Source organism: Moschus berezovskii, chromosome 1, assembly GCF_049115385.1.
Source record: "Moschus berezovskii isolate FMDL1 chromosome 1, NW_MosBer_1.0, whole genome shotgun sequence".
Classification (NCBI taxonomy): Eukaryota; Metazoa; Chordata; class Mammalia; order Artiodactyla; family Moschidae; genus Moschus; species Moschus berezovskii.
The window spans coordinates 62,056,057-62,082,957 of NC_142460.1; the positions used below are offsets into that span (position 1 = coordinate 62,056,057).

Below are 26,901 nucleotides of genomic sequence, written 5' to 3' on the forward strand. Positions count from 1 at the left end.
CCACTTAATCTTCTACTTCTCCTACTGACGCCACTTTTCCTATTCTTGGTATACCACATCAACACACTTTTACACATGGTTTTCGTTCACTGATCTTCCCAACCCTGAGCTCATGGTCAGCTATTTTAAGAAGACACACTCACGCCTTGAATCATCTGTCCCCTTCATCTTCAGCCTCATCAAAATTCAGCTCTGGGTAACATATGTTTTCCCTTTTACCTACTTCTGTTTTGCAGCTCCTGACTTTTACCATTTAAATGAAAAAACTCTGCCAACAGACTTCTCTACAGACTTTTCTATGAGAACAGCTGTTTGTAGGCACTTTGAAGATAAAGACTCTTCCCTTGCAATGTCTATCCCTGTGTTAGTTTGCTAGGGCTGCCATAACAAAATATCACAAACTTTGTGACTTGAACAACAGGATTTATTATTTCACAGTTCTGAAGTCTTGAAGTCTGAGAGCAGGGACTCTGCAGGATTGGTTACTTTAGAGAGCTGAGAGAGAATCTGCTTCATGCCTCTCTCCTTGCTTCTGGTGATTTGCTGGCCGTCTTTGATGTTCCTTGACTTGTAGAAGAATTATGCCATCTCGGCCTTCACGTTTACGTGCATTATCTTTGTGTGCATGTCTCTGAGTCCACATTTTCTCTTTTCTGTATGAATGTCAGCTATATTGAATTAGGGATTCACCCTAGTCCTGTATGACCTCATCTTAACTAGATACACCTGCAGTAAACCTACTCCCATGTAAGATCATATCCTAAAATACTGGGGTTAAAACTGCAACAAAGGAACTGTGGAGAGACACAGTTAAACTCATAAAAATCCCCTATTTTGAAATCAGAAGCGTTTATTGGTTGTCTTTCCTTGATCTAAAAACAAGCCTCTGTAGAAGAGGCTTTAGTTTGTTACTCAGTAAATATTCCTTGAATTCAACTGTAAAGGGTAGGAGACATTGTCATTTCTGTTTTGACTTGAGCCCTTTACTTCAGTCAGTGTCCTGTTGTCTGAAGCAGTACTCCAGGTAGTCTGTCTCTTAAGCATTCTCTTCCATTAAACAGGAGAGCATTGTTTTCCATACAATGTAGCTTTGGAACACTACTATATTAGTTTCCCTAATGGGTTCTTCTGACTTACAAATGCCGGGTTTATTTTGGCTTGCATATGAAGTTTGATTGCATGCATTCATAATCGACTTTCCCTTCTGATTTATTAATCAGAACCATCATATCTCAAAATGATAATTAGCTGGCAAGTTGTGGCAAATGTATACAAAGTTATTTATAGATATCTCACACTTTGCATGTTAACATTATCTAATAAATCATGTAACAGTAAAAGTGGCAGAATACCCAAATTAAATCATTTACTTTTATTGAAAGTGTGAGATTTTAGAATACCATTCTTAAGCATTCACAGTGTCTATGGCTTAAGTAATCTGCTTCTCCATAATTTGACTCTAATATTTTGAAATGACCTCATAGATACGTTTACCATTCAGCATGGAAGTCTCTTGAGTTACATGTTCTGAATTTAATTCATACAGTATCATCTTGGGAAAGATATTGCTATAGACACATAGATATAGATACAACATTTCCATTTTCTCATTTACAGTTTCACTTACACCATAAGGAAAAAAATTAATTATCATGCAACACATTTGAATATTTTCTTGTCAGAGGGCCTGTATATAAATAAATATGAAGGGTATTAACTGATATAACATTTTCTAGGCACATAAGCTGAAAGCATCTGATCACTTTAAAATATTTAAGCAAAAAAAATTAAGGAACACACAACTAGAGTTTTCTGTTTAACTTTTAATTCTTTTTTTTTTTTTACCAGCAGTTACTTGGATTGAAGGGACTGAGACAGTCAAAATTTTTTTAGTTATCTTCTGTAAAGAATAGCCTAGGCAAGATCTTAAATAACATGAAGATCATGGCCCTTTGGAGAGCACAGTAGACCAATGTCTGAAAGGTCAAAATTCTGCTATTCCAAGTTTCTCCTATTTGCTCTTTATGGAGCAAATTAGAGAAGTGAGTGGCACAGTAGAAGTTATATGCCTTTGGAAATTACTTCTATTCAAGTTTCTGTTGACCCTTTCATATTTTCTTGGGACAGAAATAGCAGAACAATAAATATACTTGCCTTACAGAGGAGAGCATACAAACTGTAGGCTGCTTTATCAAATTTTTCTCACAAAAGTCAAGAGCAGGTTCACCAAATTTCTCTCCCAAGAGTGTTTTTTTTTTTAGTGTTTGTCTTGAGAACTGGTCTCTGTCAATTAGGTCATGACAACTCATAACCACTTTCAGCAGATAGCTGTACCAACCAAAACATTTGAGGTGATGAGAATGAGCAACCACTCCCACAGACTTGCTTCAAGTTAAAATTAGAGCAAATCAGAACAATTCTGCCTCATATATCAATATTTATTAACAAACAGGAACAAGACATTCATACATTTGTTCTGTGAGATAATGAAGTCCCAACTCTCCGTTCTTATAAGGGATTCCCTAAGCCTATCACCTGGGGGGTGGGAATATATATATATATATAATTTGAAGAAGCCTAAAAAAACGTCCAGAGGGCCAGGATTCTACAGCCTTATAAGCCAGGCAGTTAGACATGTTCAGATTAAGTGTTGCAACCATTTATGGAGCATTAAGAGATTAAATCCATCCCTTACATGATAGCCCAGCTATAGGCCTCTCTGCCTTCCTATACTCTGATTATTTAACAGAAGAAAATTACTGCCAAAATATTTTAACACATATCTTGAATGCCACTAGTCTCATCAATGAGGATATGCTTCTAAACCCTTTATGCTAATCAACCATTCACTAATTTAACCAATGGAATTCCTTTTCTGATGTTTATCATGCTAATTATTAAAGCTGCTATTTTTGATCCAGTAAAAATAGCTCAATTAGTTGTATCAACCTCCTCCGGTGTCCTGGTTTCCTTTTAGAATGCTAGCGAGCCATCACTGAGCTATGAGATTCCAAAAAGCTGTGAGTGACCAATTCAACTGGTCACTGAGCTGTGACCAATTCCAACTGATCATCACATCTAAAGTGTAAGGTACACTAAGTAATTTACACTAAATCACAGACATCACAGCATTACAGCAAATCTCTAAGATACTAAGATCTTTTATGGTACCATTATTATATTATCTGCCTTTATCTTTTTTCTCTCTTTTTGCCTATGCTCTCCTTTATGCTAATAGGAATTCCTTTTCGGCTTCTTCTCTTTCTTCAGTTTGTTGGTCCATGTCTCTCTGATTTCTTATCTTATGACTCCTAGGAAATAAGGTTTTCCTGTCACTACCTACATTGATATTTTCTCCAAAAGAGATCTCTAAACCACCCGCTCTCAAAATCATCTGGGATAAAATGAGAAAAATGCATATTCCCAAAGAGCATCTCTGAGCTTTCTCTAGAAATCTGCAGCTTTAGCAGACACACCCTCTTCATGGTTCTTATACACACTAAGGTTTGAAAACACATCCTATTTCTCCTGTTCCAGTCAGGCAGCAAGATTCATATTAAACATAAACTCTGTGCAGATTTTTTTTTATTTAGGTTATTTTTACTCAGTGCATCTACTTTTCAACATATTGTGGAACCTTCATAAATATTCAGTAACTGTAAGGCAAACTCTCAATTATTCAGGTGTATATTAACTAGCTGATGGATTATCCAAGCGCTCAGCTTCTTCCACCTTCTTCTTAATGTGTTGTGGCTATTTCTCTGGGGAACAAATCACTCATCTGTTGCAACTTGTTAGCAAGTTTGATAAAAGGCTGAGTTTCTAGGCATATTGAAATGAAGTTGGGGGTTTTCTGTGTAATAAATATCCTACCCAGAAGGACCATTCCTTCTAAAGATAACAAAGAACTAGCTATAATATCTACTAGTCAAACAAGGACCGAAAGCACTAGCCCAACCCATTTGCTGGGAAATAAAATTCTTCATACTTATCATTACAAATTACAATATATATTGCTAAATATCCACACAAAATACCATAAATATAGCTACAATATCAGGTAATTAAATGGAGGGTAAAATAATTGCTTCCCATAAGGGTTCAAAATACCATCAATGGTATCCTTAGACAAAATTGGGAAAAGTTAAAAAGGGACAAAGGTAATCTTTCTTCTCAGATATATCTGTTTCCCATAGAAAACAGAATGTTTAGCCATCTCTAATAAGATATTTCTCCTTTCCATCTCTCATGTGTATTTCACTTATGCATATTTCTTTCCATGGGGTTTACTCTGGTTTCCTGGGATATAACTGCCATGTGATTATAGGCATTTCATGTGATTATAGGCACATCAAGTTTTAGGACCTTTCTTACACAATGACAAATTCTTACATGTAAGCAGCTGTCTGGTCATCTAACATACAGAGCCTAGATCACTCATTTTCAAGCAATTTATGAGCAGCTTAACATGGTGATTCACACCTTTGAACAGAAAAAAAAATACTCTTTGATTTCAGCAAAGCCTGATAGCTTTATGAATTTTAACACGTAGCATACTCACTTCACTCTAGTATACTCACGATCCACAGAGGTCCTTTGTAAATCCCAAATACCACCACCACACACTTCCATCTCCTTCTTCAAAACACATGTCATGAAGGCTTTCTGGAGTTTTTTTACTAGACTCTGCTGTTCATCTGCTCAGGATTCCTAACTCGTTCACAAACAAGAGTTTCACTCATCAGATCTAGGAGGTGTGGGATGGCAAAGGACCTCTAAGAACACCTAAGTTTAAATTACCATAGATCTTCCAGGTGGGCTGTATTAGTTCCTTTCACAATCTTTGGTGGCCCCTGTGTGGTGTCAACTCAGTCACTGACCATACATTTTTCAGCATACCACTGAGAGTCAGTTCTCCCATCTGTAAAAACACGATACCACTTATGTGTTTATTGTAAACTTGGCCCACCTATAGCATAAATAACTTCCTGTCAACAGAAAGCCAGCTAAGACCAGGAGACATGGGGTTTAGGAGCAAGTTCTCAAGTAGCCACACCATTCAGTCATTGTCTGTCCCTCTCTTTCAATCCAGTCCCTGAAGACTGGGGCAAGGTAGGATGGGGAGAGAAAGGAAATAATGACAGGTGACATGTGGACCTCCTTTCTTAAGGAAAAAGCAGGTAAGATAAATTCTTATTCAGTCCCTGGAATCTTTTCTTAAAAAGCCTGCTTCGGTCTGTTGTTACTTGATCACAGACTGGTGTATGAGAACTATGTGTTGGAAAGTATGGATTTATAGAGCCTATTCGGATGGATTACATAAGTGGCAAAGTCCTCGATGGAAGTCAAATATAATATGCTTAATTTGCACATTACCTTATTATTATTTAATATCTAGTCTCCTTGCTATAATCTTGATATTGTTTGCATGGAGGATAGTACTTTAAAATACCTTTGACTTCGGATAGACTCAGGCCAAAATGATTTAATCCTTTTTTAAAACTGAACTATGTAAGCAGGAGCTGTTAAGAAATTGCTGCAGGAGTCTTGGGGTAAAAGATGAAATCCTAGAATAAATTTTCAATGTCAAAAATAAAAAAGAGTAGAAATAGAAGCTATGATTTTGATCATTTTCTTTCCAAAAGGTTTAACCTCCTTCCTTATGCACACTGCAAAGCGGTTTAGATTCTCATTTCGGTCAGAATACCTTTGACTGCCCCACTGTGGCTGCTGAGAACTTGATTTAGGATATACCATGGATTATGCAGTCCATCGTTACTCCTGAAAGGATGAGCTCTTAGTGCTTTCCAGAGGAAAAATGGAAGAGTTTCAAAGAATCTACTTAAATCTCAATTAAATTTAGCTCCAAAATTGTATTGTTCCTTTCCGAGTCAAAGGGATTAAATTATATAATAAATCTTTTTCAATGCCAATTTCAGGTTCTGGGTTCTTACCCCTTAAATCACCCAGAGTGCTTTTATGGGTCTACCAAATAATACTCCAACTAAAGAATGCTACTTTCTGCTGAATAGTTTTTGCCTTTATAATGATAAACCCAGACTTTACTCCATGCAACTTCGCTCTGAATAGTGTTTTGCTATTAGCAGTCCTTGTTCCAAACTATTCTTATTCCTACAAATTAGGTGAGTTTTTTGGCTTTCAAGACCAGCACTTTCTTTACTATAGTTCTTTTTACTTGTTGAGGAGTAGGGGAGTGATTAGAGGAAGTTTAGGTAGAAAAGAAGAATTGTTTTAGGTAGAAAGGAAGAATTGCGCCGTCACTGAAGATAGTGAAGGTCACCAGGAGGCAAAATAGACACATGCAGGGAGGAGAGTGTAAACATACTGCTGCATCCCTAGCCTACTGGTTTTTGTTTTTTTTGCTTTTAAAAGACAGGAAAGAAGAAAGGAGAAAGGAAAGAATCAAAAGAAATTAGGAAGAAGGAGGAAGGGAGAAGAAGGAACCCCTGATAGGAAGGATGATGAAAGAGGAAGGGAAAGATACCTTTGAACTTATCAAAGTGAGTCCTCCTTAAATCCTGCTAAGTTTGTTTTTGTTACCATTTTGTATAAGCGACTTCTCTCAGGGTCATGTGAGAGCAGAAACTTATTCCTTACTCTAAAAAACTAAACTAAATATTTTTTCTTAAAATTGATTTTGCTGAAATGGATTTTTCATATTGGAATCTCAGCTTTGATTCATTTGCATTCCAAAGTGAAAATGATCTGGGTAGTGAAAAGGAAATGGAAACTTCACCAGCCAAAATTTCCCTGTACCTCATAGTAGAAGTGTGCGGAGCTGACTCTCTAAATCAAATGTCTGTACATCTGACCATTAAAAAAAAGTCCTGAAGGAAATTGGGTATTAACAGAATTTTGTGGAGAATTCTCTTTTTAAATGAAGAAAAATCTTTAAACATCAATTATCTTCACACAACTTCCTTATCTCTAGTTTTTCTTCTCTTTAAAGTCAGAGTTGCAAGCATTTGGTTTGTAAAGACTCATTTCTGAGGTATTATTTCAGTAACCTCAATGTGAAAAAAAGCTGGAGGACAGAAAGGAAGAATAGAGACAGGAAGAGGGAGAAAGAGAAGGAAGAGACCTAGGAAGGAGAGTGGCATGAATAGTCCAACCAATTGCAGACATAAAACCATTACTTTGGAGGGATAATATCCCCATTCACTTTGAACTGATGGAAGATGAGCTGAATTAGTAGTTATTGAAATATGAACCTTTTCTGTGTTTCTCCAGTTGAGTTTTGGGATGTCTTGCCAGCAGCCTAACCTAATTTGGTAGAAAACAGGTTAGGATCAGGTTAAGACTATTAGTCCCACTCTAGGTTACATGTAAGGGTGGGTTTACCACAATGTGAGGACTTCAGAACAAGTTTTCCAACAAAAAGCCCCAAAATCAGGATAAATCTTATTCCGCAGGCCTCTATAGGCTGGGCCATTGACCAAGTCCATCTGCTTAAGAATCTATTTGCTCCAGACTTGTACTTCTGAGCACATTGGGGAGTATGAATGCCATGCCTCTAACAAAAACTGCATCTTACTTTCTGCAATAATTTTTAATTATAACTCTGTCTGCTGCTGCTGCTAAGTCACTTCAGTCATGTCCGACTCGGTGCAACCCCATAGACGGCAGCCGACCAGGCTCCGCCGTCTCCGGGATTCTCCAGGCAAGCTCACTAGAGTGGGTTGCCATTTCCTTCTCCAATGTGTGAAAGTGAAAAGTGAAAGTGAAGTCGCTCAGTCGTGTCCGACTAGTAGCAACTCCATGGACTGCAGCCCACCAGGCTCTCTGTCCATGGGATTCTCCAGGCAAGAGTACTGGAGTGGCTTGCCATTGCCTTCTCCAATAACTCTGTCTAGTATTAAGCATATATTTTACCTTTGATTTAAATAATATAACTTATGTAGTAGTAGTGTGGAATAGCTTTTCCAAAAGTCTTAAAATATTCCAAAGAAAAGAGTGACATTTTGTAAGAAAGAGCTATACTTAAAATGATGTGAATGTAGAAAAACAGAGAGAAACTAACTTATAACACTAAAAGCTAAGTATAACACTCTACCAGGAGAAAAAAAAAAACCCTAGATGATTAGGTAGTGATTCATCGCCCAAGAAATAATGTCTATGTGAGTGGTAATGGAAGCATATTAACAGCACTGTGTTTCTTTTCTAAGTGTCTGAAACTGCATTCCAACCAAGTGCACATATTGTCTCAATTCTACTACCCACCTAAGGATTTTAATAAGGCTGTATTGATCCACTCCAGCTTGCTTGCTAATGCTTCATGACATACTCTGGCAAGAATGGTTGCAATGTACTTCTTTTCAGTGGTTCATTTTTATCCATTTGAGCCTGCAGTTTTTAAGAATATTTGGGTACTTCTGGCTATACAAAATAATTTTCCTTTTAGACAATAAAATAATTTATCTACTCATTTTATTAATTAATAAACCCATATTCTGCCTTTCATTCTAAAGAGGATAAAAACACACTTTCTCTAGACAAGACCAGCTTCTGCTGGTTTCTGCCCATGTGGTAGCCCTGTGATTTAGAGGAATCAGAAAAATTTAATTACAGAGTTTGAATCAAGTCCTTGAAAAGTACAGTACAATGGCCTCTGTACTGCAGCCACTTATTGAAGCCACTTTAGGAAATGGTTATTTGAGTCTAATAACTGACTGATTCAATTAAAAGGAGACAGGAAAACCATTTGCTGAAGCAGGCACTCTGTTTATTATTCACTGCTGTCATCTAAAGAACATCTCTTAACCACAACCTTATGTTGTGGTTCTCCATCCTTCCCGATGCTTCTCTATCTGAAGGCTATGACACAAACCCATTTTTTACTCACTTCACCAGGAATTCTCAGCTCGGAGATGGAGTGTGTTTAGGAATTCAGGGTGAGATTAGGAATTCAGGGTGAGATTACATGAGGAATTAAAACCTTGCAGGATTCTAATATATCAATATACATAGCCAAATGGGGATTCTCTCTCCCATTCTGATGAAAATCACATCTCTGGGGTCTGTACTTTGCAGCAGACAAACTGCAAAAGAATAACAATACACTGTTATACATTTAATTCACAAAGAGAACAGCAGAAAGCAATCAGAGACCTGCTTCAATTCCAGTTTTATGGTTAAACAAACTGCACAGGCCTTGAATGGGAAGTTTAAAGAGTAACAAAGACCCAGTGGAAAGTGATAGCCCAAAGAATCTACATAGCATAACTCTTGTTTTGGTACCTAGAAAACCAAATTATAACTTTATTAGCATAACTTTGAAATTCACTTTATGATACAATAGGGTGATAACCTTATCCAAAACATTTGTTCTCTAATTTCTGAATATGTATCTATATACCTTATAAAGAACAAACCCCAATATATTACAACAAATCTTTTCATTGAACTTCAGGAATGCTTACGTAGATAAATTAAACCTTAAATAAGAAGTAGACTACTGTAATGGATGTCATCCTGTCATCTTTTGACTTAAAAGGTAAAAGAATGGCTACCTTACAAAATTCTAAAATGTATGCAGGAGTAAAAAGAAAAAAAGGGACGTGATTAGAAGTGATCCAATTCTGGGTGATTCTGGGTGTATTCTTAAGATACAGCCAACTGCATTCCTGTTGCACTGGATGTGATTTTTTTTTTTTAATTTAAAGGTAAAAGGAAAATTCTAAGGCTTCCTAGGCTACCCAAAAGGGAAGAATACATGGAAAAGCACTTAGGGAAAAAAAGGTACTTGATTTTAGATATGTTAAGTTTTATGTGTCAATTATATAACCAAGGAAAGATGTTAAGTGCAAGGGTGTATATAAGGGTAGAAGTGAGGGAAGAAATCCAGGCTGGGGATACACATTTGCAAGTCACTGGCATATCAGTGATATTTAAAGCCATGAGACTGGATGAAATTGCCAAGAAATGAGAAGAATCCCAGGGCAGTCTGAGCTAAGACATTGAGAAGCGGATGAGGAGAATAGTGAGAGGAAATAATCCTCAAGGTAGAAGAGAAGTGAAGAATGCATGATGTCCAGGGATAAAAGTGAAAAGGGTATTTTAAGGAGAAAGAATTTATTAATATCAAGGGAGAGGATGTGAGAATTGACCATTTGATTTAACAAAAGGAGGCTGCTGATGTCTTTGAAATAGTAGTTTCAGAGATACAGTGAAGGTAAAGTTTTGATTGGAATGAATTTAAAGGAAAATGAGCGGAGAAACATTGAGGCCAAGAAGTATAGATAATTTTTGAGAAGTTTTACTATAGAAAGAAGCAGAGAAACAGGATACAAGCTGGAAAAATAAATTAAGACAGTAGAACACTTTTAAGATTACAGTATGGTATAAGCTTTCTCTCTAGAGAAACAGGGCAGTGAAGATTTCCTGAAATTATGTCCTTGAGAATAGAATATAATGCACAAGAGGAATAACTGATTTTAGATTAGGAGCAAGAACTGTTCATCTCGAGTACTGGAAAGAAAATAGAGTGTATGTGTCTGGATGTGATCATGCCAGTTTATTGAAGTTCTCTTCAGGATAACTATTTTCTCAAGCATGTTAGAAATATAATCAGTTATAACTGAGGATGAGGTAGGAAATGTTAATGGTTTAGGAAGGATATGATATGTAATAGTCATCAGGAGAACAGGAAAGTTACCTAGGGTTTTGCCATCTGAAGTGGTAGCCACTTGACATATGTATCTACTGAACACTGAAATGTGACTTGTGTGATTGAGAAACTGATTTTTTATTATACTTGATTTTAATTAATTTTGATTCAAAACCAATACAATAATGTAAAGTAATTAGCCTCCAATTAAAATAAATAAATTTTTTAAAAAAAGCAAGCATGTACTTAAGATTTGTACATTTCATTTTACATACAGGAAAAATAAAATAAAAAATAAAAATTGATGCTCATTCTATTCTTTTGAAAAATCTCAGAAGGTTTGGAAAAACTTGAGTATGTAATTCTGTGGTTTCAATCATACGTTTTATAGAATTTAATTGGAGATCAAGCATTGTTATGAAAATTTAGCATCCAAACTGAGAAGTGTTGTATATGTAAGATACAAACCAGATTCCATAGAATGAAAAAAGTGAAATCTCTCGTTAATCTTTTGTATCAAGTATATGTTGAAATAATTTTTAAATATAGTGGATTAAGTAAAATATTTTAATTTAACCTTTTTACTCTGTTTTTAATGTGCCTGTTAGAAAACGTCAAATTATACAAATGGGTCACATTACATTTCTGTTGGAAAATGAGGGCCAAGGAGAAGGAAACATGCTTCACTCCTGCTGTGGAGGTAAAGAATCCAGGATGGTGATTCAGTTGCCCCTTTACTAGCATTTGACCTAAAAGCTTAGCATTTAAACTGAAAGAAGTAAAATCTTCATATAACTTTGTTCTGTCTATTTCTCCCGGCATTCTAATCATTTTGTTTTATGTATTTTGATGTTGGCTATTTTATATACAAAATTTTATAACTATTGCTTTCATTCTTTTTAATATGAATAGTGCAGATCCTGATTTCACTTTTGTTTTGATTGATGTGGAATATTTTTGTACTCTTTGTATTTAATCTTAATGGGTCGTTTTATTTTGGATTATTGTCTTGCAAATAGCCAGTTAGGTGAGTGTGTACATACATGTATACATGAGACTCAATTTGAGAGTCTGTATCTTTTAATAAATAATTTAACACATCTTCATTTATTATAACTGATATGCTTAGTGTTACTTCTGTCATCTTATTTTTCCAAACTATCTTATTTTCATAGTTTTGCTGCATTAGTCAAAATAACTCTGTTTATTTGTAATTCATTGGTTGGTTAAAGGTTTTCTACTGATCATTACCTTCATATGCTTTTAACACATATTTTGTATCCTTTACCCTATTAACTCTCAGAAAGGAATTTGCCTACCTCTTACTCCTCTTGCCCCCACCACTTCTAATATTTTTAGCAATTAATCTATTATTTAGCCTTTTTCTTCATTTCAGTGGCAATGTGGAATGTGCAAGGCTTAGTAACACACAGTCAGGTCTTTTCTATGAACTACAAGATAATCGTGGAATTCTGTGTGTAGTAGGATACAAAGTGCCTAAACCAATAAATCATCACTTCTAATATGTGAAATGCATTCTGTGGTACTAGTGGGCATGGTAAACAAGGCTGCAGGAAGCTGTTTAAAAGTAACTCAAGTATCTCATGCCTGATTAATGTACTATAATATAGAACATGCTTAATGAAAGAATCATTAACTGGAATATAATTAAATGTTTAATTCAGTCCCCAGTCAATCATTTGCTTTTAAATACACCTTAGAGTAAATAAATAACCTTAGCTATTTTGGATTTTACCTTGATCTTATCTTGAACGTGAATAGAGGGGCATCTGTGGCATGTACACAGAGGTACCAGACCCCTCAATATGACAAAGCATCTTTCTTTGAGAAATGTTTTCCTGGGATAACCCCAAAGGCGGCCTGTTCTTAAGTTATTTTGAGTTTGTATTTCTATGTTATTGATTCACCAAGGGACATTATACAAGTTTCTTAGAAGGCTCAACATTAACACATTTGTTTAACACTTTGTGACCCAAAGTATTTGACCCTAAATGTTTTGCTTGCCTTACACTGGCAGTTTATTTCCAAGGGAACCTGTTACAGTAAGTGTTGTTGCATGATGTTCTGTCATGAAATGGTTACAGAAGTCACTTTTACTTTCTTAGAGCAACACTTGATTACACAGAGCTCCCAAAGTACTTCTTATATTTTTGATGTTTTTTAGGGTTTTAATGAAATACCTCTGTCAGTTTTGACTTTCAGCTTCCCTTCCTCCCTCCCTGCTCAAATCTGCAGACAACTCAAATATAAACCCAATGGTGGGAAGAAACCAAGAAATTGCAGCCATAAGCACGTGTACTCAAACTCACCTCTGTTCTCTGCTATCTAAGGATTCAGTAACATGCCAGGCTCACAGTGCTCACTCCGTTCTCTCTTACTGTGCTTTCTCTGAGAGATTTGCCCTGTAGAAGGAGACTTCTGGAGGGCCAGGCCCACAGTGTACCAGGTAGACACACCCAGCCACGGATCACGTACTCTAGGATCTCTCAACAACTGTGTATGTGTATCCCTTTGAAGGAGGCATCAAAGAACATATTTATTTTTATATCTGTGTGTGCAGTATAGGTACTTGAGTGTTACTGAATTCATGAGTAACAAAACAAAGTGAAAAGTGAAAAATGAATGGCTTCCCCAGCTTCTCAATTATTTCAGATGTAAGCATTTGAACAAAAGTGCCAGGACATGAGCTAATATCATCATAGTTTGTCTATGTATCAGTTTCCAAATATTTGGCTTTCTGAGGTGTTTTATATAAAAGAAGACAAGAAGGAATTTTAAAAGTCTTTGTAATTTTACTTTTACAATGAAAAACTATTAAGTATTTTATTTTGTAACTGCTGTATCACACACGTGCATAGAAGAAATACACAGAATCAGCATCAGGATTAAAAAAAGACAAAGGTCAGTAGGTCAAGACAAGAACAATAAGACATTAGATTCATGGATCAATAAGAAAAAATAGTCAAATAGGAAAAAAAAAAGAGAAAAAGCAATTCACTGAAGATGAAATGCAAATGACAGTGAACATATAAAAAGCTGCCCAACCTCACTAATAATTGGAAAAATGCAAAGTAAAACAATATAAGATTGTATTTTCAAGCATAGGACTAGCAGAAATTAAAAAGATTTATGATATCCAGAGCTGGCAGTGATAAGTACAAATAAGCACTCTCATACACTGTTTGTGGGAATATAGATTAATAAGCCTATTTTGAAGAGCATTTGGCAGTATCACAAAATTCTAATTTGTAACTTTTAGCCAACTAGAACTGTTTTCCACAGAAATACTTTCACATGAGGACAAACTTATGCACATGATATTGAAAGCACCATTATTTATGATAGAGAAAATTGAATGAAAATGAAGTATCTTCCAATACAGTAATATTGAATCAATAATTACACATTTGTATAATAAAACATTATACAGATATTAAAAATAGTGAAGCTGACTTTAATGGGTTGACTTGGAAAGATCTATAAAACATAGTGTTAAGGAAAAAAATTAAAAGCATATTGGGGATATACATTTTGAGCATAATATTTTTATATACACTTATGTTCAGTTCAGTTCAGTTCAGTCGTGTCCAACTCTTTGCGACCACATGAATCACAGCACGCCAGCCCTCCCTGTCCATCACCAACTCCTGGAGTTCACCCAGACTCATGTCCATCAAGTCGGTGATGACATCCAGCCATCTCATTCTCTGTCGTCTCCGTCTCATCCCACCCCCAATCCCTCCCAGCATCAGACTCTTTTCCAGTGAGTCAACTCATCGCATGAGGAGGCCAAAGTATTGGAGTTTCAGCTTTAGCATCAGTCCTTCCAATGAACACCCAGGACTGATCTCCTTTAGAATGGACTGGTTGGATCTCCTTGCAGTCCAAGGGACTCTCAAGAGTCTTCTCCAACACCACAGTTCAAAAGCATCAATTCTTCGGTGATAAGCTTTCTTCACAGTCCAAATCTCACATCCATACATGACCACTGGAAAAACCATAGCCTTGACTAGATGGACCTTGGTTGGCAAAGTAATGTCTCTGCTTTTTAATATGCTATCTAGGCTGGTCATAACTTTCCTTCCAAGGAGTAAGCGTCTTTTAATTTCCTGGCTGCAATCAGCATCTGCAGTGATTTTGGAGCCCCCAAAAATAAAGTTTGACACTGTTTCCCCATCTATTTCCCATGAAGTGATGGGACCAGATGCCATGATCTTTGTTTTCTGAATGTTGAGCTTCAAGCCAACCTTTTCACTCTCCTCTTTCACTTTCATCAAGAGGCCTTTGAATTCCTCTTCACTTTCTCCCATAAGGGTGGTGTCATCTGCACATCTGTTATAGATATTTCTCCCAGCAATCTTGATTCCAGCTTGTGCTTCTTCCAGCCCAGCGTTCCTCATGATGTACTCTGCATAGAAGTTAAATAAGCAGGGGGGCAATATACGACCTTGACGTACTCCTTTTCCTATTTGGAAACAGTCTGTTGTTCCATGTCCAGTTCTAACTGTTGCTTCCTGACCTGCATACAGGTTTCTCAAGAGGCAGGTCAGGTGGTCTGGTATTCCCATCTCTTTCAGAATGTTCCACAGTTGATTGTGATCCACACAGTCAAAGGCTTTGGCATAGTCAATGAAGCAGAAATAGATGTTTTTCTGGAACTCTCTTGCTTTCTCTATGATCCAGCGGATGTTGACAATTTGATCTCTGGTGCCTCTGCCTTTTCTAAAACCTGCTTGAACATCTGGGAGTTCATGGTTCACATATTGCTGAAGCCTGGCTTGGAGAATTTGGAGCATGACTTTACTAGCGTGTGAGATGGGTACAATTGTGCGGTAGTTTGAGCATTCTTTGGCATTGCCTTTCTTTGGGATTGGAATGAAGACTGACCTTTTCCAGTCCTCTGGCCACTGCTGAGTTTTCCAAATTTGCTGGCATATTGAGTGCAGCACTTTCACAGCATCATCTTTCAGGATTTGAAATAGTTCAATTGGAATTCCATCACCTCCACTAGCTTTGTTCGTAGTGATGCTCTCTAAGGCCCACTTGACTTCACATTCCAAGATGTCTGGTTCCAGATGAGTGATCACGCCATCATGATTATCTTGGTCATGAAGATCTTTTTAGTACAGTTCTTCTGTGTGTTCTTGCCACACCTCTTCTTAATATCTTCTGCTTCTGTTAGGTCCATAACATTCCTGTCCTTTATCGAGCCCATCCTTGCATGAAATGTTCCCTTGATATCTCTAATTTTCTTGAAAAGATCTCTTGTTTTTCCTATTCTGTTGTTTTCCTCTATTTCTTTGCATTGATCGCTGAAGAAGGCTTTCTTATCTCTCCTTGCTATTCTTTGGAACTCTGCATTCAGATGCTTATAGCTTTCTTTTTCTCCTTTGCCTTTTGCTTCTTTTCTTTTCACAGCTATTTGTAAGGCCTCCTCAGACAGCCATTTTGCTTTTTTGCATTTCTTTTCCATGGGGATGGTCCTGGTTCTTGTCTCCTGCACAATGTCACAAACCTCCGTCCAGAGTTCATCAGGCACTCTATCTATCAGATCTAGCCCCTTAAATCTATTTCTCACTTCCACTGTATAATCATAAGGGATTTGATTTAGGTCATATCTGAATGGTCTAGTGGTTTTCTCTACTTTCTTCAATTTAAGTCTGAATTTGGCAATAAGGAGTTCATGGTCTGAGCCACAGTCAGCTCCTGGTCTTGTTTTTGCTAACTGTATACAGCTTCTCCATTTTTGGCTGCAACGAATATAATCAATCTGATTTCGGTGTTGACCATCTGGTGATGTCCATGTGTAGAGTCTTCTCTTGTGTTGTTGGAAGAGGGTGTTTGCTATGACCAGTGCATTTCTTGGCAAAACTCTATTAGCCTTTGCCCTGCTTCATTCCATGCTCCCAGGCCAAATTTTCCTGTTACTCCAGGTGTTTCTTGACTTCCTACTTTTGCATTCCAGTCCCCTATGATGAAAAGGACATCTTTTTTGGGTGTTAGTTCTAAAAGGTCTTGTAGGTCTTCATAGAACCGTTCAACTTCGGCTTCTTCAGCATTACTGGTTGGGGCATAGACTTGGATTACTGTAATATTGAATGGTTTGCCTTGGAAACGAACAGAGATCCTTCTGTCGTTTTTAAGATTGCATCCAAGTACTGCATTTCAGACTTTTTTGTTGACCATCATGGCTACTCCATTTCTTCTAAGAGATTCCTGCCCACAGTAGTAGATATAATGGTCATCTGAGTTAAATTCACCCATTCCAGTCCATTTTAGTTCACTGATTCCTAGAATGTCTATGTTCACTCTTGTCATCTCCTGTTTGACCACTTCCAATTTGCCTTGATTCATGGACCTAACATTCCAGGTTCCTATGCAACATTGCTCTTTACAGCATCGGACTTTTCTTCCATCACCAGTCACATCCACAACTGGGTATTTGTTTCTCTTTGGCTCCATGCCTTCATTCTTTCTGGAGTTATTTCTCCACTGATCTCCAGCAGCATATTGGGCACCTACAGACCTGGGGAATTCCTCATTCAGTATCCTATCATTTTGCCTTTTGATACTGTTCATGGGGTTCTCAAGGCAAGTATACTGAAGTGGTTTGCCATTCCCTTCTCCAGTGGACCACATTCTGTCAGACCTCTCCACCATGACCCGTCCATCTTGGGTGGCCCCACACGGCATGGCTTAGTTTCATTGAGTTAGACAGGGCTGTGGTCCATGTGATCAGATCAACTAGTTTTTTGTGATTATGATTTCAGTGTGTCTCCCCTCTAATGCCAATACTTATGTATATTTATTCAGTTATTAAATCTGTCACTTGCACAGACTTTTTAAGCTACTCAAATATCTGATGCACTGGTATGTTTTTAATTAAATACTATATTATAAACAAAGAAAAATGTGCTAAAGCAGGGTTGGTATAATACCAAGCTCAACCTTGTTACTGACTAGGACAGAGATGAAGAAGAGCTAATATGTTTTATTCTGTGTAGTTGTATATAATTTGAATCCTTTTAACAAAAATGTATGACACATGTAACTTTTAAAATTTATTTGGCCTCTAATAACCATAAGGTTTGTCATAGCTATCATAGAAAGCCTGCCCAGCTTAATGCTTAACATGCCAAGAAGTTGAAAGTTTAGAATTACTGCTTACGTGTCATGAGCAGCATCACACACTGACTATTGGACACTAGCAGCAGCCACAATGCCCATTCCTTAACATTGGGCAGCCCATCTAATTCAATAATTTAAATTAAATCTATTCTTTCTCTTCTTACATAGACTACTTAGATCACCTGGTAGGCTACGAGGCACTTAGCCAGTCCTCCTATACAACTCTGATCCGTCAGTGGAAGGGGAACAACGTGATGAAAACCATCACTTTAAACAGGTGAAAGGAGTACATGATGGTGAAATATCTCAACTCCATTCGCTCAACAGATCGCTTTTCGGAGTACCATTGGAAGCTGAAAATAAGATGTCTTAAGGAAAATAAGTAATCCTCGGGGATTAACAAGGCTAAGTAGAAGTGTTAATATTTACAACTCAACTGAAGCATGCACCTTTTTTTTAATTGATCCTTCTACTTATTGACATAAAGAATAGACTATGTCTGTCTATATTGCCATACAATTTTACAATGCTGAGCAAGTAACATCTCCATTTCCTCTGTAGACAATGATCCTCACTGCTCATCTTTAAAATCCTTTCACAGAAGTAATGATCTCCCTATTAAATTGTGGTTGACTCATTTGTGCTCAATAGAGGGTGCATTTAGTTTGAGCAATACATTTTCCAGCAGCATAAACACTAACACCGAAACCCACTGTGCACATAACACATGTCACATGGCCATTTTTCCAGTGAAGGATGCCGAAAAACTATCTCAGAGCTCATTTTCCTCTTGATTTGTCATCTGTATACTCTGTGGACAGCTTGTCTATCACTACATAGTTGTTCAAAACAAAATGCATTCTCTCATATTGGACTGTAAGAATTTATAAACACAGTGATGTCCCACCTAGTTTCAGCTCAGATGGAACAAATGTCAGCAGCTGGCTGTAACCTGACTACATCTTAATAACAGCAAAATCTTCCCTTCTATATTGAATGCATTCTTATAAATTTTATAGAAGCTTCTATAGTATTTTCCCAGTTATCATTTCTATTCTGTATCTACATTTTTAGTCAGAAACTATTAGAAAAATGTTCCCCTTTAAGAAAAAAAGATGTCTTAGAATACTTCTGAATTATAATTTTTAATTAAGCTAAATTCTCTTAATGTCAGTTAATTCAGCCTTTATTGACACCATGCTCTTGTGAACATGTACAGTTTTAATTGCATTAAGGTGATGTTTTAGTTCCCGACCATTGTATAAAAAGCCCTTTTCTGCTGTTGTCTGCATTATATCACTACACTTTCTCTGATGTATGCAGCAACATTCATTTAACAAAGAGCTCCTGGTAATAACTGTTAATTGGGAAAAATTATAGAAAATAAACAGCATAATAACCCTCAATACATTAGTGCAGATGTAGTAACTATAAAAGGATAATCAAATCACCCTCTGAGGTATTCATTTGCTTTTCATACGTGGACCAGAATTCAAGTAATGAAAATTGAAACTACAATTTTACAGAGAGGAGAGTAGCTGGCAAAAAAATAACCTGTGACAATTTAACATGAAGTTTTCTAGCTCATTAATAATTTTCTTTTTGAGTTCTAAATTTCCTAAGGCACTTTCAGTCCAGGGGTAAGTTAGCCCTAGGGTTGATTAATTTAGCTGCTCACCAACCGCACAAAACGCCTCATATGTCTTGCCATATTACTGCTTTGCCCATCTACGGTCAGTGTAGCTTTCTGTCTGGTTGCAGTATAGCTGCCACAGTTCCAGTCATCCCATCGAGGCTTCTTTATAGAGGAGGAAGAGGAGTTGTTCACTAAGCATTCCCAGAAGCACTTCAGCTGACTTCCCCTCATATTTACATTGGCCAAAGCCTCTTCCTGAGTCAATCATAGGCAAAGCAAACAGGACTACTATCAATGATTTTATGAATATGATTTTGTAGAATAGGGTGAGTTGCCCAACATAATCCTGGTGCTGCTGCTTAGTCACTCAGTCGTGTCTGACTTTTTGCGACCCCATGGACCATAGCATGCCAGGCTCCTCTGTCTGTGGGATTTTCCAAGAACACTGGATTGGGCTGTCATGCCCTCCTCCAGGGGATATTCCTGACCCAGGGTTCGAACACAGGTTTCCTGCCCTGCAGGTAGACCCTTTACTGCTGAGCCACCAGGGAATTCCAACATAATCTTACTTCTGCTCAGGAGAAAAAAAAGAAAGAAATAGTTTGAGTGAAAGTCACTCATTTGTGTCCGACTCTTTATGACCCCATGAACTATACAGTTCATGGAATTCTCCAGGCAGAATACTGAAGTGGGTAGCCTATCCCTTCTCCACCAGATCTTCCCGACCCAGAAATCGAACTGGGGTCTCCTGCATTGCAGGAGGATTCTTTACTAACTGAGCTATCAGGGAAGACCAGAAATAGTTTAGTGAATGTTTATTGGACCGATATCAAAGAGTATCTGCTACTCCCTGGATTTACTGATTTTTATATACATGTCCACCTCTCTGTGAAAATGTATGCTATCTCAGAGTGGGTGCTGCTTTATATGTGTGTTCATATGGTCAAAGCATGGTAAAGGTTCAGTACTTGTCAGTTAATGAATGAATGAGAATAAGAACAAATATTTAATCCATAAGTATAGAAGAAAATTTACTATGAAGTTAATGCTTAAGATTTAGAGGCTTCTTGTGAGAATCTAAGGAAAGCTGTAGACACATGTTATTACGATCATCTGTTATAAGCTTTGCAGAGGTAATATCTTTTAATAGCAGTTGGTTCAGTTTGCTGACTCCACTCTGATGGACTTGTCCTCCATCATGTTTCTCCCAGTGCTAGAGTGACCACGAGCATTTTGAGAATTCTGTTATCAGAAAGTTGAGTTGGGGATACATTTATTTTTAGTTCAGAGGGATATATTCATGTGTTTCTAAGCCGCTGCCATGTATAGTAATGTTACTGCTAGCCACCTGGTTATAGGAGTGGTTTCCAGAAATACCCCTCCACCCACCATGCTGAATCACTGCATGATACGAAGGTGCAGGTCTAGAAACATTAAGGTGATTGAACATGACCTACAGTACCAACCCTGAAAGAATGTTAGCAGTGAAAGTTTTGAAAGGGAGGGAGCCAGGAACTGGTCTATTTAACTTTTTTTAAGGCAGATACATAAGATTATAAGTAGAAGATCCAGTTCTTATCAAGGTCCAATCAAAACAGAATATCTCTCCTGTCAAAAAGATATTTGATAATGCAGTGAATACAGTTTTAAAAACATCATAACTTTTATCACATTTAATGGGTATTACATGAAACAGAATGTATCAGAATCCCTATTTGTAGGAAACAAATCTGGAACAGTACTGAAAACAGCATGTTTGCCTATAACAGCTAATATTTTGAACTTGATAGGTTTTCCCAAATTTAGCAACCATCATAAAAATTTACATGATATCACCTATAAAAAGTTATGAAGCTGAAATAATTTTTGTAAACTAATAATAAAACCAAATCTTGACCAACCATGGTAAGGAAAAGGCTGAATTCCCTTTGTATGCTCTCAATAGAAAATTATTCTATAAAACTGTCATCAAATGAGGAGGTGAACAAAGTTATGAAACCAAAAGTACAGTCAATGGATTTGCCATTACAATGTAGCAACAGCCTAAAATAAGAATAATAGATAACTCTCTGATTGAATGCTTTCTAAGGACATTGTGTGTGTTTACTTCTTTAAGTTCACTTACTGATACAACTCACTGAAGTTAGCATATCAGCAGGCAGGGCTATGTTACATAGCAGTAGCTTATAGCCCCCCAAACGTTAGTGACTTAATACAGTAAAGGTTTATTTCTTGCTCATTCTTTATATCCTGTAGCGAGAAATTGTGCTTTATATGGTTGTCAAATAAAGACTTAGTATGACAGCACTTCTACCATCTGGTATATCTTCAGTCCCTGTAACAAGGAGAAAGGGAGTCACAAATAGCACGCTGACTCTTAAAAGTTTTGACTGGAAATGACAGCCATCATTTCTACTTCTATTTTGTTGACCAAAGCTAGTCACCTGGCCATGCCTAACCTCTTCAAAACAATCTCTCCTAGAATGAGAAGAACAAATATTTGTAAACAGCCAATAATAATTTCTACAAGTACTGTTATCGCTAGTTGAAATATAGGGAAACTGAAGCATAAAAAATATATAATTAGCCAAATATTATACATATAATAAAATATAAGGCTAAGCTTCAAGAGCAGAGTCCAAAGTCCACAAACTTAACTTCAGTTCAGTTCAGTCGCTCAGTCGTGTCTGACTCTCCGCGACCCCATGAATCACAGCACGCCAGGCCTCCCTGTCCATCACCAACTCCCGGAGTTCACTCAAACTCATGTCCATAGAGTCGGTGATGCCATCCAGCCATCTCACTCTCTGTCATCCCCTTCTCCTCCCACCCCCAACCTTTCCCAGCATCAGACTCTTTTCCAGTGAGTCAACTCGTCACATGAGGTGGCCAAAGTATTGGAGTTTCAGCTTTAGCATCAGTCCTTCCAATGAACACCCAGGATTGATCTCCTTTAGAATGGACTGGTTGGATCTCCTTGCAGTCCAAGGGACTCTCTAAAGTCTTCTCCAGCACCACAGCTTAACTTACTTCTACCTTAATTTCTTCTGCTATCCTTCTACTTTCTTTGACGTACATTCTCTGGCAAATCCCTAAGCCCTGGAATGGAATGGTGTTACCCCAAGCATGATATTCTTACTGACAATGACAAGTAATACAAAATTAAGATCCACACATGTTCTAGTTTAATAAGCAACATAGTTTAAATTCCCAATCATTATAGTCATTCAATGAACATTTTTAAAAACACATTCAGAAGTTATAAATAAATATAGTTATTATTTTATGATATGTTATCACATCAGTTCCATAGAGAAAAATAAGAGGAGGAAACATTTCTACACTGGAGGAAGTGATTTCACTTTCATTAGAAAAGACCCTGATGCTGGGAAAGATTGAAGGCAGAAGGAGAAGGGGACAAAAGAGGATGAGATGGTTTGATAGCATTATCGACTCGATGGACATGAGTTTGAGCAAGCTCCAGGAGTTGGTGATGGACATGTGGAAACCTGGCGTGCTGCAGTCCATGGGGTCACAAAGAGTCAGACACAACTGAGCAACTGAACTGAACTGGAAGGGATTATCTGGAGATTAAAGGGCCATCTATGGGATGTCCAGCAGCTGTAGTGACTCATTGCCAGTGATCAATGTCTGCCTTTTCTCCCTCTCTCCCTCCTTCCCTTCTTTACCCTCCCTCCCTCACTCCCTCCCTTCCCTCCTTCCATCTTTACTCCTTCCCTCCCTTACTCTCCCCATACTTCCTTCCACCTTTTCTTTCGGGAAAATGTATTGCATTTTGTATGGCAGGTATTAGGAACTTCATAGAGAAACAGGAATAAGGTCTAATCTACTCTCAGCCCTGATGGCACTCACAGACACAGCCACAAATGAGATGCATAAATGCAAAGTAAGGTTCAGTGAGACAAACTGAAAGTCTCAGAAACTCAAACTCTACACATATGCCTGATTTTATAAGCTCAGACAGGACTATAACTTGCCAGGATATGTTTGTTACAGCTCTCATCTTGTGAATTTATTAAGATGCTCTCTAATGCATAAGACCTTTTGGTTTCATTGGCTGATGTGTTTATAGCTGACATGCACTATCTTTCCTAGCTTTTGTGCCCACATTTGTTTACACTGACACATGGTGCAACAGCATTTGCCCAGATAAGATTTCAAGTGTTTTCCCTGAAAATCACCCAGAATTATAGTAACGAGATGCATTTATAAACATTAGGGAACACTGGATCTTGGATTACATGTTCCTTGACATCTGTTAGTAAGTATCTTACTATCTTCACTGGCTTTAGGGTATACATTGTTTACCTGTGGCACAGCAAAAAAAAAGAAAGAACTCTCCCATATTTTTCCGGGTGAGATTTTCTATCTCACTCTCATTGTTCTGAGAGTTGTTTACAGCCATCTGGCAGAAAGTCTTACTTGTACATCACCTGCAGTGATTTGTGTGTCAGGCTTTTTGTCTCTTATGGTGCATGCAAAGGACAAATAAAAGTCCTTTCCACTGTAATATCTCTCCTCATAAAAGTTACTTTTCCATACTTTAATTACTGGCGTAATATCCTGTCTCTGTTCTTAGTGTCAGAGGTCCTACTTTGCTTTCTTTTCTAATTACATCTTCTTCAAGCGCTTCATGTATTTTAGTCTGCCATAGTTCCTTTGGTGTAAGGAACAAAGATAACTTTTGTGCTGTGCTATAGATGCCTAGTGTCTTATCTCAATCTGTATCTTCATTTTTTTTATATAAGTCCATGTGGTTAAAATCTCATTGAACATGGTCGCTATAATGTATTCAAACAATCTAACATTCAAACTGGAAGCAAGAATTTTGTTTCATTTTTAGTTGTCAGAGATTTTAATATAATGACATGCAATAAGCTTATTTGATATTTCAGACTGAGAGTGAAAAAGGATCCCAAATTAAGTTATTTTGTACTGTATTTTCCTTTCTGGGCAGGAAGTACACCTGTCCACGTAGCTTCTTTTTTTAACCAGAGATGTTATACAATTTTGTTGAAACCATTAACATTTTCGCTATTAAAAAGGTTTAGGAAAAGAAAACAAAAAAGAAAGTTATTGAAGTAGAAAGACTGCATAATAAGCAGTGCCCTCCCCCACTTCCCCCAAAAATCTCCATGGCTTATAACTAGCCTTTATTTCTTACTCATGAGTCACCAGGTCAGCTGTACCAACTCTACTTACAGTGCTAGTTAAGTTCAGGTTTGTTTCATATTTCTCATTCTGGAACCCAAGTTGAGGAACAGCATCTCTGTAAAGCATGCCCTCTCATGGGGTACAGGGCAGGACTGCCAAAGTGACGGCCAAGTACATTAAAGCCCTGGCTTGATATGCTTTATCTGACCCCATATGAACTTGCCAGGTGGAATAGTGGTAAGGAATCCACCTGCCGAAGAAGGAGATACAAGAGATGCAGGTTCAATCCCCATATCAGGAAAATACCCTGGAGTTCAGTTCAGTTCAGTTCAGTCACTCAGTCATGTCTGACTCTTTGCAACCCCATGAAACGTAGCACACCAGGCCTCTCTGTCCATCACCTACTCCCGGAGTTCACCCAAACCCATGTCCATCGAGTCGGTGATGCCATCCAACCATCTCATCCTCTGTCGTCCCCTTCTCCTCCTGACCTCAATCTTTCCCAGCATCAGGGTCTTTTCAAATGAGTAAGCTCTTCGCATCAGGTGGCTGAAGTATTAGAGTTTCAGCTTAAACATCAGTCCTTCCAATGAACACCCAGGACTGGTCTCCTTTAGTGTGGACTGGTTGGATCTCCTTGCAGTCCAAGGGACTCTCAAGAGTCTTCTCCAATACCACAGTTCAAAAGCATCAGTTCTTCGGTGCTCAGCTTTCTTTATAGTCCAACTCTCACATCCATACATTACCACTGGAAAAACCATAGCCTTGACTAAACGGACCTTTGTTGGCAAAGTAATGTCTCTGCTTTTTAATATGCTGTCTCGGTTGGTCATAACTTTCCTACCCTGGAGTAGGAAATGGCAACCTGCTCCAATATTCTTGCCTGAAAAATTCCATGGACAGAGGAGCCTGGTGGGCTACAGTCCATGGGGTCATAAAGAGTTGGACATGAGTGAGCATGTACACACACACATTTTACTGCAAGTTACATTGGAGTGAGTCTCCTACAGAAGTTCTGTCAGTGAGGTAGGGAAGTATTCCTCACATGCATGAACAATGGCTAGTGCAGAGAGGAAAGGAATACTTGTGACCAAGCCATATAATATGCCATAAATCTCACTTATGACTCTCTGTTTTCCTCATATGGAATATGGTAATTGCCAGGGGAAATTCTTAATCATGTTTGTTAGTGTACTTCAAGATTTCTTGGGTATATTTCTTCTCTCATTTGATATGTAGGTTTCTCCTTCCACATGTCTTTCGTGGCTTCTATTTAGGGGAAAAAATGACATATGTTTCTATCATAATGTATTAGAATTGATATAAAACCACCTAGTAGTAAGGTTCTTTCTCAGATGAGATTACCACTTTTTTAAGTAGTATGTACTTCTATCCACTTTTTTTCTAAATAAGATTATAACTTTTTAAAAACTAACTTGAGGCTTGGTCACTTCTAAATATAAGAATGAAATAATTATTTCATTAGAACAGTAAAGCTCCCTTTTATCCATAGCAGAGCCATTCTCTTTCCTAAATGAAGATTTTTTAAATATTTTGTATATTTAAATTTGTTGTTATTTATTGAATAAACCAAAAGTATAGATTATACTAGTATTTTAAATACTTAATATAGTTTTACTTTTATTTCCTCAAGGTTCTCTTTCCTGTGAAAACTGACATGCCTTATAACATTTCATAACTTGAAATAATCAAAAGATTTAAAAATCTTTGGTTTAGTTTTATACACATTAAACTTGTAATAATAGATATCATGTTCAGTAAATGCATTTTGCCAAATAATGCCATCTGCACATAATGGGCACTTATAAATTCAGTTGAAAGTTCTCAGAATACAATATAAGCTTTGATGTTTGTATTAGAGATTGGCCAAATGGCTTATGTTTATTCAAACATCTGTGAGATTCCCCTGTTTACATGTCCCAATAAATATGGTACAGCCAACAATTTGTCCTTCTAGTGTTATAGTAAGATGTACGTTCAATTCTATTAAAATCGATGATAGGCTGAAAAGCATGCTGTTTGAATTTGGCTAGAGGTTCAAAAATTAGTTTTGTCTAGAAGCTAGTTTTTGTTTTGTTTGTTTTTTTGTGTGCCAATTTTGAGAGATGGCACCTATGAGGGGTATGAACAGGGACTCTATACCTGTGACTCCAGGCTAAGGTGAAGCCTCTTTAGCCCCTCCTGACAGCCTGCTCTGGCTGCAACTACGCAGAGTGTTATTTCAGGAGTTGAGTGGGCCAGTCTTCATATTGCTGTGTTTAGTTTTCTTTTTTTTTTAATTTGCTTTCTTTTT

General features: G+C 37.4%; 1 protein-coding gene across 3 annotated transcripts in view; it reads left to right on the forward strand.

Annotated features, from left to right (window-relative positions):
• EPHA6 (EPH receptor A6) overlaps positions 1-26,901 on the forward strand; it is a 1,038,562-nt gene that overhangs the window by 932,835 nt on the left and 78,826 nt on the right. The window lies entirely within an intron of this gene.